General features: G+C 53.5%; 1 protein-coding gene across 1 annotated transcript in view; it reads right to left on the bottom strand.

Moving 5' to 3' along the window:
- Window positions 1-14193, bottom strand: part of C1H9orf153 (chromosome 1 C9orf153 homolog) — a 47362-nt gene that overhangs the window by 19456 nt on the left and 13713 nt on the right. The gene's annotated exons all lie outside the window — the stretch shown is intronic.

Genomic DNA, 14193 nt, shown 5'->3' with positions numbered 1-14193 from the left:
GAACATCTGGGGAGTGAACCAGCGGATGGAAGATTTCTCTCTCTCTGTCACTCTGCCTTTCAAATAAATAAATCTTATTTTTTAAAAGGATGCTTCTATATCAAAAGCAGTGAAGTAGCTCACGTCTGCAATTGTGAACGTTTTGTCACACTGTGGCTCATTGATATTGGTACCGTATTTGCACAAGGGTCTTCAACACAGCTATTTTGCCAACTGCTCATTTTGTTTACCTTTAAGCATAGCGTGTGCGATGAATTCTGTAGCCAGGCTGACAAAACTCTTTACAATACCATGACACCTGCCTGTTTCTGCTTCCGTAATTGCACCTCTGGAATAAGGGGTTGGACACTTTTGTCATTACTCTGTTTAGCAATGAAAAATAAACCAATTTTGTTCCAGAAAGCAATTTTTTTTTGTTCTGGTTCAGAAAAGCCTCCACAGGTTTATTAGAATGGCATTGCCTTTGCTTAACAACCCCAAAACTTCAGGGGGTATCAGCTGGCCTGGCCATGTTTAATGACTGCCCAGAGGACTGGGCCAAGGGGAGCTTTGATCTGACCCAACCCTGTGCTGAGAGGCTCCCGGCAGCCCCTCCGGCTCAGCTGCAGTATCTGACAGTGTGCATAAGACTGCCACACCTGCAGGTGTCCTGGGCCCAACAGGCCTGGCTGGTGCTTTCCGGTACTTGGGAGCCACAACACCATGTCTAGTCACAGACTGTCCTCATGTGTAAGGCATGACTTCAGGCTTCAGTGAGCACTTCCCCTGGTAAAAAGAAAAGCGAGTCTAACATAACCCAACAGCCATGGTAAAGACTGCAAATTTGGGGGCCGGCACTGTGGCACAGTGGGTTAAAGCCCTGGCCTGAGGTGCTGGCATCCCGTATGGGCACCAGTTCTAGTCCCTGCTGCTCCTCTTCCGATCCAACTCTATACTATGGCCTGGGAAAGCAGCAGAAGATGGCCCAAGTCCTTGGGCCCTGCACCCACGTGGGAGACCCAGAAGAAGCTCCGGCTCCTGGCTTCAGATCAGCATAGCTCCAGCCATTGCAGCCATCTGTGGAGTGAACCAGCAGATGGAAGACCTCTCTCTCTCTCTGCCTCTGATTCTTTGTAACTCTGCCTTTCAAATAAATAGATAAATCTTTTTTTTTTTTTAAATTCTTTATTTGAAAGAGTTAGAGAGAGGGAGAGACAGAGATCTTCCATCCTCTGGTTCACTGCCCAAATGGCTACAATCACCAGGGCTACGCCGATCCGAAGCCAGGAGCCAGGAGTTTCTTCTGGTGTCCCATGTGGGTGTAGGGGCCCAAGGACTTGGGCCATCTTCTACTGCTTTCCCAGGACACAGCAGAGAGCTGGATCGGAAGAGGAGCAGCTGGGACTCAAACCGGCACCCATATGGGATGCCAGCACTGCAGGCGGTAGCTTTATCCACTATGCCATAGCACCGGCCCCCTCAAACATAAAGAAATTTTTTTAAAAAAGGAGAGGGCAGCAGCATTGTGGCATAGCAGCCAAAGCTACCACTTATGACGCCAGTATCCCGTATGGGTGCCAGTTCAAGTCCCGACTGCTCCACTTCTAATGTAGCTTTCTGCTAATGTGCCTGAGAAAAGCAGCAGAATATGGCCCAAGTGTCTGGGCTCCTGCTACCCGTGTGGGAGACTGGATGGAGCTCCTGGCTTCGGCTTGGCACAGCTCTGGCCATGGCAGCCATCTGGGGAGTGAACTAGCAGATGAAAGACCACTCTCTCTCTCTCTCTGGCTTTCCTTCTCTTTCTGGTCTTCCAAATAAACAAAAGAAGTCACTAAAGAAAAAAAAAAAAACAAGGAAAGAAAATGGGATTTCTATGAAATCATTATCGTGTATTTCCAGTTTCTGAAGTGCGACTCTAACAGCTTCACGGCTCTTCCCTCTGGTATTCCTGGAGCGCCTGAGGCCCGCTGGAGACACTGCTGGGTTGCAGGTGTCAGGAACACTGGTCTAAATGAGAGGAGGGCAGCTTGGGAAGCAACAGGGAGCCGATCAGGATGCGAGGATTCCCTGCAAAGCAGGCAGCCTTCGTGTGTGACCAGTGGGAGACAGGACCAAGCAGAACAAGACACTACCCACCCCATCCTGTCATCCTCTCCACTGCTGCTCTTCACCTGTTCTCGCCACGTCTCTCCCCAAGACGTCCAACGGGCATTCCAAGCAGAGCTCCCTGCCCCTTAGCTCTGAGGCGGGCTGCCTGTCTTCCCATGGGACCCAGCTGCCTGGCATTGAGTAAGCACTCAGTGTTACTGGTTCAACTCAGGAGTTTTTCACTTTACAATGGTGGGAAAGCAAGATCTGTTCAGTGTTGACCATCTTTGGGATCCTGATGGTTTATCTTGACCTGGGCTAGTGCTGTGCTGTCCAACCCTCTCTAGGCTGTGAGTACAGCTCCCACTAAGCCCCACGGTCACCAGTGCCCACTAAGCACCAGGGTCACCAGGGGTGCAACCTGTGCTGGGCAAGGTGCGCTGCTGGCGACCTCGGGTGTTCCATACGTGAAGGGTATTAAATGCATGTTGGGGGGCTGGTGGTGTGGCATAGGGGTAAAGCCGCCGCCTGCAGCATCGGCATCCCATATGGGTGCCAGTTCAAGTCCTGGCTGCTCCACTTCTGATCCAGCTCTCTACCATAGTCTGGGAAAGCAGTGGAAGATGGTGCAGGTGTTTGGGCCCCTGCACCCATGTGGGAGACCTGAAAGAAGCTCCTGGCTCCTGGCTTTGGATTGGCTCAGCTCTGGCCGTTGTGGCCATTTGGGGAGTGAACCAGTAGATGGGAGACTTTTTCCCTCCCTGTCTCTCTCTGTTTCTCTGTCTCTTCCTCTGCCTCTCTGTAACTCCGACTTTCAAGTAAATAAATAAATCTTTTTAAAAAAATGGATGGTGGATTTACCATGTTTTGAGCATAACATGGGTTTACTGAAATGACCCCATCATAAATCGAGGAGCTTCCACTAGAACTCTCAGTAGGTGAACTGAATGCCAGTTGAGGGACCAGGGAAGATCATTTGCTACAAGTTGATTGCAGCACAATCAGAATGGGAAACAAAGAACAGTGAGAGCATCTCAGAGAGGGGGAGAACCTGTGCCGCTGACCAAGGGCAGGTTTGAGTGGACTTGTTTACCAATGCCATGGGAGAGGAAGGTGGTCCCAAGTCTAAGGGCATTGCAGAGAGAACAACTCACACAGCCCTGCTAACAAGGAGAGGGAGAGACAGAGAGAGAGAGGTCTTCCATCCAGTGGTTCACTCCCTAGATTGCCACAACAGCCAGAGCTGGGCCCATCTGAAGCCAGAAGCCAGGAGCTTCTTCCAGGTCTCCCACGTGGGTGCAGGGGCCCAAGGACTTGGGCCATCTTCTACTGCTTTCCCAGGCCATAGCAGAGAGCTGGATCGGAAGTGGAGCAGCTGGGACTCGAACTGGTGCCCATATGGGATGCTGGCACTGCAGGCTGCGGCTTTACCCACTATGCCACAACACTGGCCCCTGGTGTGTGGGTTTTATAAAGCTGTACACACTCAGCTATGGAGAACAACCTTTACTGTGCAGGAAAAACTAACTTTGTTGTCAAGTATGAAACGTTCATTTGAAACAATTGCTTTTAAAATGCTATATTTGAAATCTTGAATTTTTCTTCTGTACACATCTATCCTCTTATATTGCTAATGAAAGATTTAAAAAAAGTAATTAACAGTTTTTCTTTTACAGCAGTCTTGATCCGGGCCCAGCCTCCACCCCCACCCCTTCTTTCCCCTGTGAGTCACTTCTTGCATCCGTGTGCTACATTGATCATAACTGGTGATCCAGTTCCACGTGAGAGTTAACTGACATCTCGAGTTGATTACGGTTCGCTCTTGGAGTTGATCGTGCTGTGAGTTTCCATGGCCATAGACTGACAACGTGCTCCCCACTGTGAATCGTACAGAACAGTCTCAGGGCCCTAACAGCCCATGCGCTCCAACTTCTTACCTTCTATAAGCCACTTAAGTTCTCTCTACCAAAGACTTCGGATCAAGATTGGCTCTTGCTTAAAGACTTGAGCAGCTCGTCTGGCCCCCAAAGGGCAGCTTCGGGGCTCGTCCCCTCCCTCCACAAGGGAAAGCCCCTGCAGCGGGATTTTGTGGCATCCCCCTCAGTATGCACCCCTCACTCTGAGGAGTCAGTGAGCTGATCCTCACAGAGTGGTCTCCTGGGCGCCAGCTACTGAACTGTCAGCTGCTAGCGTCTGAGTAGGGTTTGCATCCTCTGACACTCGTGGCTGAAGTGTGATCGCCACCGTGGTCACGCTGGGAGGCAGGGCCTTTAAGACGTTGAGTTAGGTTGTGAAGTGGGACCTGCGCCTGGCCTGGGGTGGCTGGTAGGAAGCAAGCCCCGCGTCTCTCGCTGCCTTCTGCGTGTGCCTGCTCACCCTTCCGGGAACCGTTCTGCTATGTTAGGATGCAGCATGAGGCCCTCCTCCGCCTTGGGCTTCCCAGCCTTTAGAACTGTGAGTCAAACAGGGCTCTGTTGCTCAGAGATCTCCCAGCCACCAGAAAGCAGACGCTCCCGCCCTCCTGCCAACTGCTGACTGTGGTTCTTGCTCCCACCACCACCCTCCTTTTAGAGGGTAAGCTCTTGGGGGCACAGGGCCTGTTGCACACATCTTTGTGTCTTGCCTAGTATGAGGCCCAGAGCTCACAGCAAGGCCACAAGGAACCTACCAGAGAGCCCTGGGATCCCACACAAGAAAGCCAGCCCTAAACCAACAGTAGCAGTAGCAGTAGCAGTAGCAGTAGCAGTAGCAGTAGCAGTAGCAGTAGCAGTAGCAGTAGCAGTAGCAGTAGCAGTGGTATTTCCTAGAGCAATCTCCCCAGGCCTCCCAAGCCCAGGGAAGGAACACAGCAGAGAGCCTCTGGCTGTGTTGTTAGAGTTGGGCTTAGCTGATCTGCAAGGCCTCGGGCAATGGCGTGGTGGGAGGTGGGGTGGGGCACAGCTCAGGTGCCTCAGGGAAGGGCATTGGGGAATGCCTGTCTTACGAGGGGGACAAGAATCTGTACCTCGTGCAGCTTCCAGGGAAGATCTGTGCTCGCTGTGGCTAGCCTGGTGAGGCAGAAGCACCTGGCCTGGGAACAGAAGGAGTCAGACTCCCGGTCATAGAAAAAGCAGAGCAGTGGGGTGCTGTTCTGCTTCGAATCACAAGCAGGAGTGACAGGTGCCTGTACCTCCCATGGCGCCCATCTGTCTCCCCATCTACGGCTGTTTCTACTCTACCTCCTTTGATCCTGAAGAGAAGCTGGGCGGTGGCGGCAGTGACAGAGGTTCCCTCCCACCCCTTCTCCAGGAAACTGGAAAATGCACCGACCAGGATTCTAGGCCAGTCTGAAAACACTGGCCAGGGCCCCCAGGCTGCATCTTGCGGCATGCCTGCAGGTGCTCCTGGCAATCTGAAATGCAAGGCGGCACACAAGAAAGACAAGAAGGAAGAAGAGATGCTGGGTGTGTCAGAGCAGAAACGGTGAAATCCTGTCCCATAGACCTGCTGTAGAAAGCTGCTTTTGCTTAGCGCTGGAGCCCTGTGCTTTGCAGACAATTCCCAGGGGACTGCACCTGCTCAAGACCTCAGTGGCTGGCTGGAGGGCTCTAGTGGTGGCCTTGAGTATGGACAGGCAGAGGAGGCTACACCTGGGAGCCAGTTGGACCAGCTCATTTATTTCCGAGACAGCGAGCGAACATGCGCTTGTCCATAGGCTGGTTCTGGCAAAGGGGAGAGGAAGCTCCTGACCACTGTTTGATTTCCTCTCCTTTCAGTCTCATCTTCACTGGCTCACTTCCCAAACTGCTGCAATGGCTGGAGCCAGGCACCTGGAACTCCATCTGGGTCTCCTAGGCGGGTGGCAGGGTCCTAGCACTTGGGTCATCATCTGCTGCCTCCCAGGGAGCTGGATTGGAAGCAGAGGAGCTGGGATTTGAACTAACACTCTGACATGCGATGTGCCACAATACCGGCCCCACAGGTCCTCATCTCTAGCAGGGTCTTCACCGCCCCCTGCCCCGCGCCCCAGCCTGGATGTGTGGGGGACGAGGACGCCAGGCTTGGGGGAGCAGAGCAAAGTTGAGGCCAGGTGTCTGTGGGCAGGCTACAGGGAGACAGCAGCGCTGTTGCTGTGAGGGCCGGCAGGAAGTGAAGGCAGCTGTGTGGGCTCAGTCGTGACTGGCTGGGCTCCCGCGTTCCCGAGGCCTTTTGTGGGAAGGGGTGAAGGAGCCCCTAATGCCTGTTGGTGGCAATGAGCCCAGCCCCACCTCATCTCTTCCCCAAGCACCCACCGCAGCCAGCTCTCCTCTCCAAGCTCGGCCTTCACTTTCCCGTGTGCTCAGAACGCCCCGTGAATACATCCATGGCTGCACTCACCACTCGCTCAAAGTGATCTGTCTACACCACCACTTCCGTGTGAGCTTCTGTGCTCCCAGTGGGGCTCACTCGCCCAGGAGCTGAGCCCTGCTCCTGGCTTGGTGACGGCTGAGTAAATGATGAGCCCTCCACTGTGACACAGAGACCTCCTCCAGGTCACACAAACAGCTGTGTGACACTGTGCAGGACAGTATCCTGCAGGAAGCTGATGGGCAGGGGGAGGCGGGGCATGCAAAGGTGCACACTAAGCAGCTGCATTGTGAGAGTGATTGCTCATCAGTCAAGTTTTTCCTTCTATGGACATGGGCAAGGCACAGAGGAGAAATGGAGGCAGTGGAGGAGACAGGAGGTAGACCCCTGCTCCCTACACCTGCCCAGCGGTGGGGAGAAGTGTCCTGGGGGCCGCATGGCCATGTGGGATTCTCTCCAGGAGCCATGCAGCTCTCCCACTGCCCACTTTCGGAAGGCTCACGAGGATTTTACCGAGACAAAGCCGGTAACGGTCCGCATGTGTCCCAGAGAAGTTCCCGTGTTGGAAACTTAAGCTCCGACTGCCTCTGCTGATAATCTTAGGGGCTGTCAGGGCTGGATGAGGTCGTGGAGGGGGCCCATGGTCAGCCTAGTGGCCTGCTAAGAAGGGTTTGCACACTCGCTCGCTCCGTCTTGACCTGTGAGGCCCTCTGGCAGGTATGACTAGCGAAAAGGCCCTCATTCGGTATAACCTTCAATGCTGGACCCCCCAGCCTCCAGGGAAAACAGGTTTCCTTATCAGCGACCCTGTCTTAGATTTTTTCTTGTGATAACCCAAGGCAGGCCGAGACACAGAGGCGGCTCTGGAATGGGACAGGAACAGGCTGGAAGGTTCTAGAAGGAGCAGACCTGAGGAAGCCTGGGCAATTCTTCCAGTAGGGGCTCAGGAGACAGGCCTAGGCAGACTACAACTTCCTGGAGAGGACCTACCCGGATACCCTCAGGATACTGGGCAAACATGGACCGTGAAGTCCACTCAGACGAGGTCCCAGATAGGAACAAGGAACGGAGTGGAGGCCGTCCCTGGTCCACAGCAGTGAAGACGCAGCTGCCCTGTGTGCCGGGGTCACCCAGCAGAGGAATCCTCCAAGCAGCAAAGCACCCAGCCTGGGGCACGGCGACCTTCAACCGCAGCCAGTGATCCGTGAGAGCAGAGACACAGCTTAAAGATGCAAGTCGTAACTGAAGGAGAAGCAGAGTGGAAAGACTTGAACAGTTCACAGCCTGGCCATGGAGAGTGGAGAAGCACGTTCAGGAGATCAGACTAGCGGTGTGGCCAAGTGACTGCTGGCCGGCAAGGTCAGTACGAATAGAAGTCGGCCAGGTTCTATTCATCAGGGCGAGGCGAGGGAGATCCCAAAGGCATTTCTGAGAACTTCAAGGCTGCCACGCGGGAGGACACAAGTGGTCAGCCCCGGTGGTGTCTGTGTGTTGTTGACTGTGTCGTGTTGACTCCTTACATGCTGGTGTTGGTTTGCTCTCTGTTGCTACAATAGAATGCCCGAGGCTGGGTAAGGTACAGAGAGAGGAGTGGTTTATTTAGCTTGTAGTTTGGAAGGCTGGCCTCTGGCTCAGCCTCACTGCATGTGCCATCACAGTGGTGGTGGTGGGTGTGGCTGTGGAGATCCCAGGGTGACAGGAAGCCAACCTGCTCTGTGGGACCTACTGTGGTCCTGTGACAACTATACTGATCCCTTCCGATGGCTGCACCCTCTGTGACCTAACCATCTTCCCCTAGGCCCCGCCTCTTGTAGGTTCTACCCCCTCAACGTCACCACCCTGGGAATCAGGCTTCCTGCACGTGAACCTTGGGAACGCACTCAAGCCACATGCAAACAGCACTCGCCCATGCTTGAATCTCCATTTTTTTTTTTTCCAAAGATTTTAGTTATTTGAAAGGCAGAGTTAGAGGGAGAACGAGAGACAGAGACCCTCCATCCACTGGTTCACTCCTCAAATGGCCACAATGGCTAGGGCTGGGCCAGGTCAAAGCCAGGAGCCTAGAACCTCATCTGGGTCTCCCATGTGGGTGGCAGGGTCCCAAGCACTTGGGCCATCTTCTATGGCTTTCCCAGGGGCATTAGCAGGGAGCTGGATGAGAAGTGGAGCAGCTAGGACTGGAACTGGTGCCCTTATGGGATGTCGGCACTGCAAATGGTGGCTTTACCTGCCGTACCACAGCGCTGGCCCCTGAATCTTCATTTTTTATGATAGGCTCAGTATCGTGTTTGCTGTTTCCCTCTGGGAAGAGGAAAAAATCTACCTGCTACTTGAATTTTCAGACATTTTTAGTTTAAGATATACAGTTTGCTATGTTGAGAGTCAAGAAGCCAACTAGCCTGAAATACTCCAGATTTTATTTCTATGAGAAGTCTTTCATGCTAAGTTGCTTTGCTCAGGAGATGTCACCTTTCTCTACTCTGAAACACTTAGCTTCTAGAAATGGAAGCTTCGGGGAATTAGTCTCAAGCCAACAGGTAGGCTGCAGTCTGTATCATCCTACAGCCGTGTAATCTCTCGTCATGAGTCCCCAACCTCCACTTCGGGGCCCTAGGGACAAGGGACTCACAGCGACGGGGCAGCCAGGGCACTGGTGGCAGGCTTCACTCATTGCCGGTCAATTCTCCGCGGGAAGACCCGAGGCCTCAGAAGGCCTCTGGAATCCCTGGGGCCTTGGACAATTCTGGCACGGTTGGAATAAAATTCTGCTGCTTGATGGAATGAATGAGTGGACTGATATTGGAAAATAAAGAGATGAGGAAGGCCTGTTGCAGCATCAAGCAGGTCAGTGTGACTTGATCTTCTGACAATAGTGAGGGGAAGTGCCTCATACTGATGGCATCGTGCCGATAATGTGACTGCCTCCATCCCCACAGAGAACTGGGGCCAGGTCAGCGGGGTGTGCAGTCCTTTGCTGCTCTTCCTAGAAATGCCACCAATCGGAGTGAACCAGCAGATGGAAGACCTTTCTCTGTCTCTCCCCCTCTCACAGTCTGCAACTGTACCTCTCAAATAAATAATAAATATATATCCCTAAGTGCCCATAAACAACCATGAAGGGGTAGTTCCGAAGCTGCATAATTAAGATCTCCATTAGTGAGACTGGGAGAACAGAATACAGCAGGAGTTCCGCCCACGCCATTAGGCTCAACTCCCGGCCCCTGCTCCGGACTCCAGCTTCCCGCCCACGCAGATCCTGGGAGGCTGCGGGGAGGCCTCCAGCAGCTGGGTCCCTGACATCTAGATGGAGACTGGACTGAGTTTCTGATTCCTGGCTTTGGTGTCTGGTCAGCCCTGGCCGTTGTAGGTGTCTGGGGGAGTGAACCAGCAGACATGAACTCTCTCTCAAGTACATAAAAACAACAACAACAACAACAGACCCCAAGGTAATGAAATATTTAGGGCTCAGGCCCAGGTTGATAAAGACTTTTCAGGGCCGGCTCTGTGGCACAGTAGATTAATCCTCCGCCTGCAGCACTGGCATCCCATATGTGTGCCGGGTTCTAGTTCCGGCTGCTCCTCTTCCAATCCAGCTCTCTGCTGTGGACTGGGAAAGAAGTAGAGGATGGGCCGGCGCCGCGGCTCACTAGGCTAATCCTCCGCCTTGCGGAGCCGGCACACCGGGTTCTAGTCCCGGTTGGGGTGCCAGATTCTGTCCCGGTTGCCCCTCTTCCAGGCCAGCTCTCTGCTGTGGCCAGGGAGTGCAGTGGAGGATGGCCCAAGTGCTTGGGCCCTGCATCCCATGGGAGGCCAGGATAAGTACCTGGCTCCTGCCATCGGATCAGCGCGGTGCGCCGGCCGCGATGGCCACTGAAGGGTGAACCTTTTTGTCTCTCTCTCTCACTGTCCACTCTGCCTGTCAAAAAAAAAAAAAAAAAAAAAAAAAAAAAAGTAGAGGATGGCCCAAGTGCTTGGGCCCCTGCACCCGCATGGGAGACTGGGAAGAGGCACCTGGCTCCTGGCTTCGGATTGGTGCAGCTCTGACTGTTGTGGCCATCTGGGGAGTGAACCAATGGAATGAAGATCTTTCTCTCTGTCTCTCTCCCTCACTGTCTGTAACTCTACCTCTCAAATAAATAAATTAAAAAAAAAAAAAGATTTTTCATTTTCTTTTTTTTTTGACAGGCAGAGTGGACAGTGAGAGAGAGAGACAGAGAGAAAGGTCTTCCTTTTTGCCGTTGGTTCACCCTCCAATGGCCGCCGCGGCCAGCGCGCTGCGGCCGGCGCACCACGCTGATCCGATGGCAGGAGCCATCACAGCAGAGGGCTGGCCTGGAAGAGGGGCAACCGGGACAGAATCTGGCGCCCCGACCGGGACTAGAACCCGGTGTGCCGGCGCCGCTAGGCGGAAGATTAGCCTAGTGAGCCGCGGCGCCGGCCAGATTTTTCATTTTCTAAATCAGACACAAAAGGGCAAATATTTTGTGACCCCTCAAAGAGTTACCAACTTCCTAGACAGGCAACAAAATGGCGGCTGTGTGGCTCAGTACCCCGTGCCCCCTCGTCCTTCCTCTTACCCCTACCTGTTCCTTGGTTCACCATGTGGTCTGTTCTCTGCAAGTGTTCCACCAGTGCCATCTACTGCCTTCCATTAGAGGCCAGACCCATGGGGCTGCCTGACCTCGGGCTTGAACCTCCAGCACCGTGAGCTAAATTAACCTTTCCTCTTTGTAAGTTAGTTGCTTGAGTATTTTATCACAGGAAGGAGAAGCTGACAGATAGACTGGCGATTCAAAGGCCACCGGCGGAGCAACAGGACCATATTCATTGGGCCTTGGCTGGAAACAGAGAATCCTAGACCCCACCCTGGACCCTGGACACCCGGGTTACTTACTCGCGCCTTAAAGTTTGAGCAGTGCTTCAAGACATGGAACCCACCGAGAACAGTACATGGGCGTGCCGAGAGGACAGTCTGGGAAGTACTCGCTAGTGCAAGGAAAGCAGGGACCCACCAAGGAGGAGCACAGCTTTAAGTGGAGGAAGCCTTGCAGGCACAGAGCCCTTACCCAGCGGAAGGCGGGACACAGTCCCATCCATTGGTAACAGACGCAGCCTTCACCAACGCCTTTGTGGGGGAGGGAGGGAGAAACGTGGCACAGTGGGTCTCATGGGGACCAGCCACCCACGTGGGCTCCTCCGTTCCCACCTTTCCAGCCTGGCTGTCACCAGCTAAATGCCCTGAGCAGTCACTGTCAGTCACATTTCAGGGAAGAGACGCAATCCCCAGCCACCCGGGCCGCGACACACCCCACTGCTTCACTCATGCCAAGCTCCCGGCCCTGGGAGACACTCAGGCGTCGTTATCCTATCACACAACCTGTGTTGGAGCTGTGTTGTGAACTGTGTATGCTGGGCTCGCACCCACCCCTACACGTGATGATCCACTTCCCCAAAAAATAAAAGCCACCATATCCCTTTTAGAGGAGCCGGGGCTGTGGAAATCTTTTCCCATGACCTGCATATTTGCTGTAAAATAAATCACTTTGCGGACAGCTCCTCCTGGTGTTTCTTGATCCAACTCGGCAGGAAGTGGGCCCCCAAATTTAGGCCCTGGTGAGGCCCACCCTGGCCCAGGAGACTCAGCGTGTGTTAGGCGTCAGCCCCTTGATTAAGGCAGATTTCTCCATAGCTACTCAACCCCACTAAGGGAAGAAAATTTCTCCCTATGACTACACTTGTTATTTACAAATAAGGTTCTTTTCAACCAAGTGATTATGGCCATTTGCTTGGAGGAAATTCAGCAAATTCCCCCTAGATTTTAATCAACAGCAATTAACTCCCTAATTGCACTGAAACTCTTGCTCCCCTAAGCTCTCTGATAATCTCTTAGCACACTTCATTTTGGTGCAAAGATGAAAAGCACGATGCACTGAAATGTCTACTCTTGGGGCCGGCGCTGTGGCATAGCATGTAAAGCTGCCACCTTCAGTGCTGGCATCCCATATGGGTGCCGGTTCAAGTCCCAGCTGCTCCACTCCAATCCATCTCTCCACTATGGCCTGGGAAATCAGTGGAAAACGGCCCAAGTCCTTGGGCCCCTGCATCCATGTCAGAGACCCTGAAGACACTCCTGGCTCTTGGCTGTGGACAGGCCCGGCTCCGGCCGTTGCAGCCATCTGGGGAGTGAACCAGCGGAAGGAAGCCCTCTCTTTCTGCCTCTGCCTCTCAAATAAATAAATAAATCTTTAAAAAAAAAAAAGTCTACTGTTGGCAGGATGCTGTTTAGGTGTAGTTAGCTCCTCATTATCCTCAAAACATTGAGACAGTTCTACAGAAGGGACAGGCAGATGAGAACTTACCTAACCAGTGCCAAGTAACCTGGCCCAAACCCACAGAAGCCGAGATTCAAAGCCAGGTGTACCTTCCCCCCTCCCCCACTCCCAGAAGGCACGGCTTCCAGGCCGGCTGCATCTGCGCCATCTCTGCCCACTGTCCCGTCTGCCGGAGGCGCAAATGAGACTCGGCCGGCGCTCACAGCTCACTTTAGCACCGCAGGCTTTGGGATTTCCGGATCTTGCGGCTATCAAAACATGCCAAGAAAGCCTTTTGCTTTTGTTTTTGTTCTGAAGCATTTCCTGCTTGTGGAAACCTAGGGAGAACTGGGAACGTGAGGCGCCTGCTTCTGTAGGGGTTTTCCGCACCCCAGGCACCTTTCCTCTGTAAGGAAAGGTCACTGGCAGCCGGCTAACAGACGGCCGGGACTTGGTCTGAACAAGGAAGCCGGCAGGCCCACCTTTGAGGCCCGTTAAGGGGTGTTTTTAGCCACACAGGCTCCTGAGCCACCCACTCTGGCACCTGCTGCTAAGTGAGGCTGCTCCTCCTGCACCTGACAGCCTCATGGCCGGCAGCGGCATTGCCCACAGAGATACAGAGCTTGTGGTGCGATGCCAAGGGACCCAAGGCCTGCCACCCCTCCCTGCTCAGCCTCTGATGAGGCTGCAGGATGCAGCCACTTGGCCAAAAATAACTGCAACATGCCTGGTGCCAAAGGAACACTGAGGAAGCGACTGTGTGTCTGCCTGCAAGAATCTTCCAACAGTGTGCAAGAGACAAAGACCCAAGCCGGAAAACGACGCTAATACTGTCTGTAAAACTATGAGGGGGTCCACAGAAGGGGCCGGCGCTGTGGAGTACTGGGATAAGCCTCTACCTGCGGCACCAGCATTACGTATGGGTGCCAGCTCATGTTCTAGTTGCTCCTCTTCCCATCCAACTCCCTGCTAACAGCTGGGAGAGCAGCAGAAGACGATGGCCCAAGTGCTCAGGTCCCTGCACCCACGTGGGAGACCCGGAAGAATCTCCTGACTCCTGGCTTTGGATCAGTCTAGCTCCGGCCATTGCAGCCATCTGGGGAGTGCACCAGTGGATGGAAGACCTCTCTCTGCCTCTGTAACTCTTTCAAATAAATAAATAAAAAAAAAATCTTAAAAAATATTTCACAGAAACATGCAATGAAAAAACAATGCATGAATTTCAAATCTTCTGCACCCAGAATGGGCTTTAAATTCCGTTTCCCACTACCTCTTTGAAATCCCCACACATGAGCTAAATGAGAGTTCCCGGACTGGTCCCGAAGCCAGGCTGTTCGCGGAGTCCCGGGCCGGCGCCGGGTCCTCACCATGGTTTTGCAGGAGCCTGGTCCAGATGCTTCGACTGGCAGCCGTTCCCTGAGGACTACTCGCACGCACTTCCAGCACTGCTCACTGCCACCGCCCAGGCTGTCTGCCCGCTGCCCCATCC

This window comes from Oryctolagus cuniculus, chromosome 1 (assembly GCF_051225735.1).
Source record: "Oryctolagus cuniculus isolate XC-2025 breed Fujian yellow rabbit chromosome 1, ASM5122573v1, whole genome shotgun sequence".
Lineage (NCBI taxonomy): Eukaryota > Metazoa > Chordata > Mammalia > Lagomorpha > Leporidae > Oryctolagus > Oryctolagus cuniculus.
This window is presented reverse-complemented; position numbering and strand designations above follow the sequence as displayed.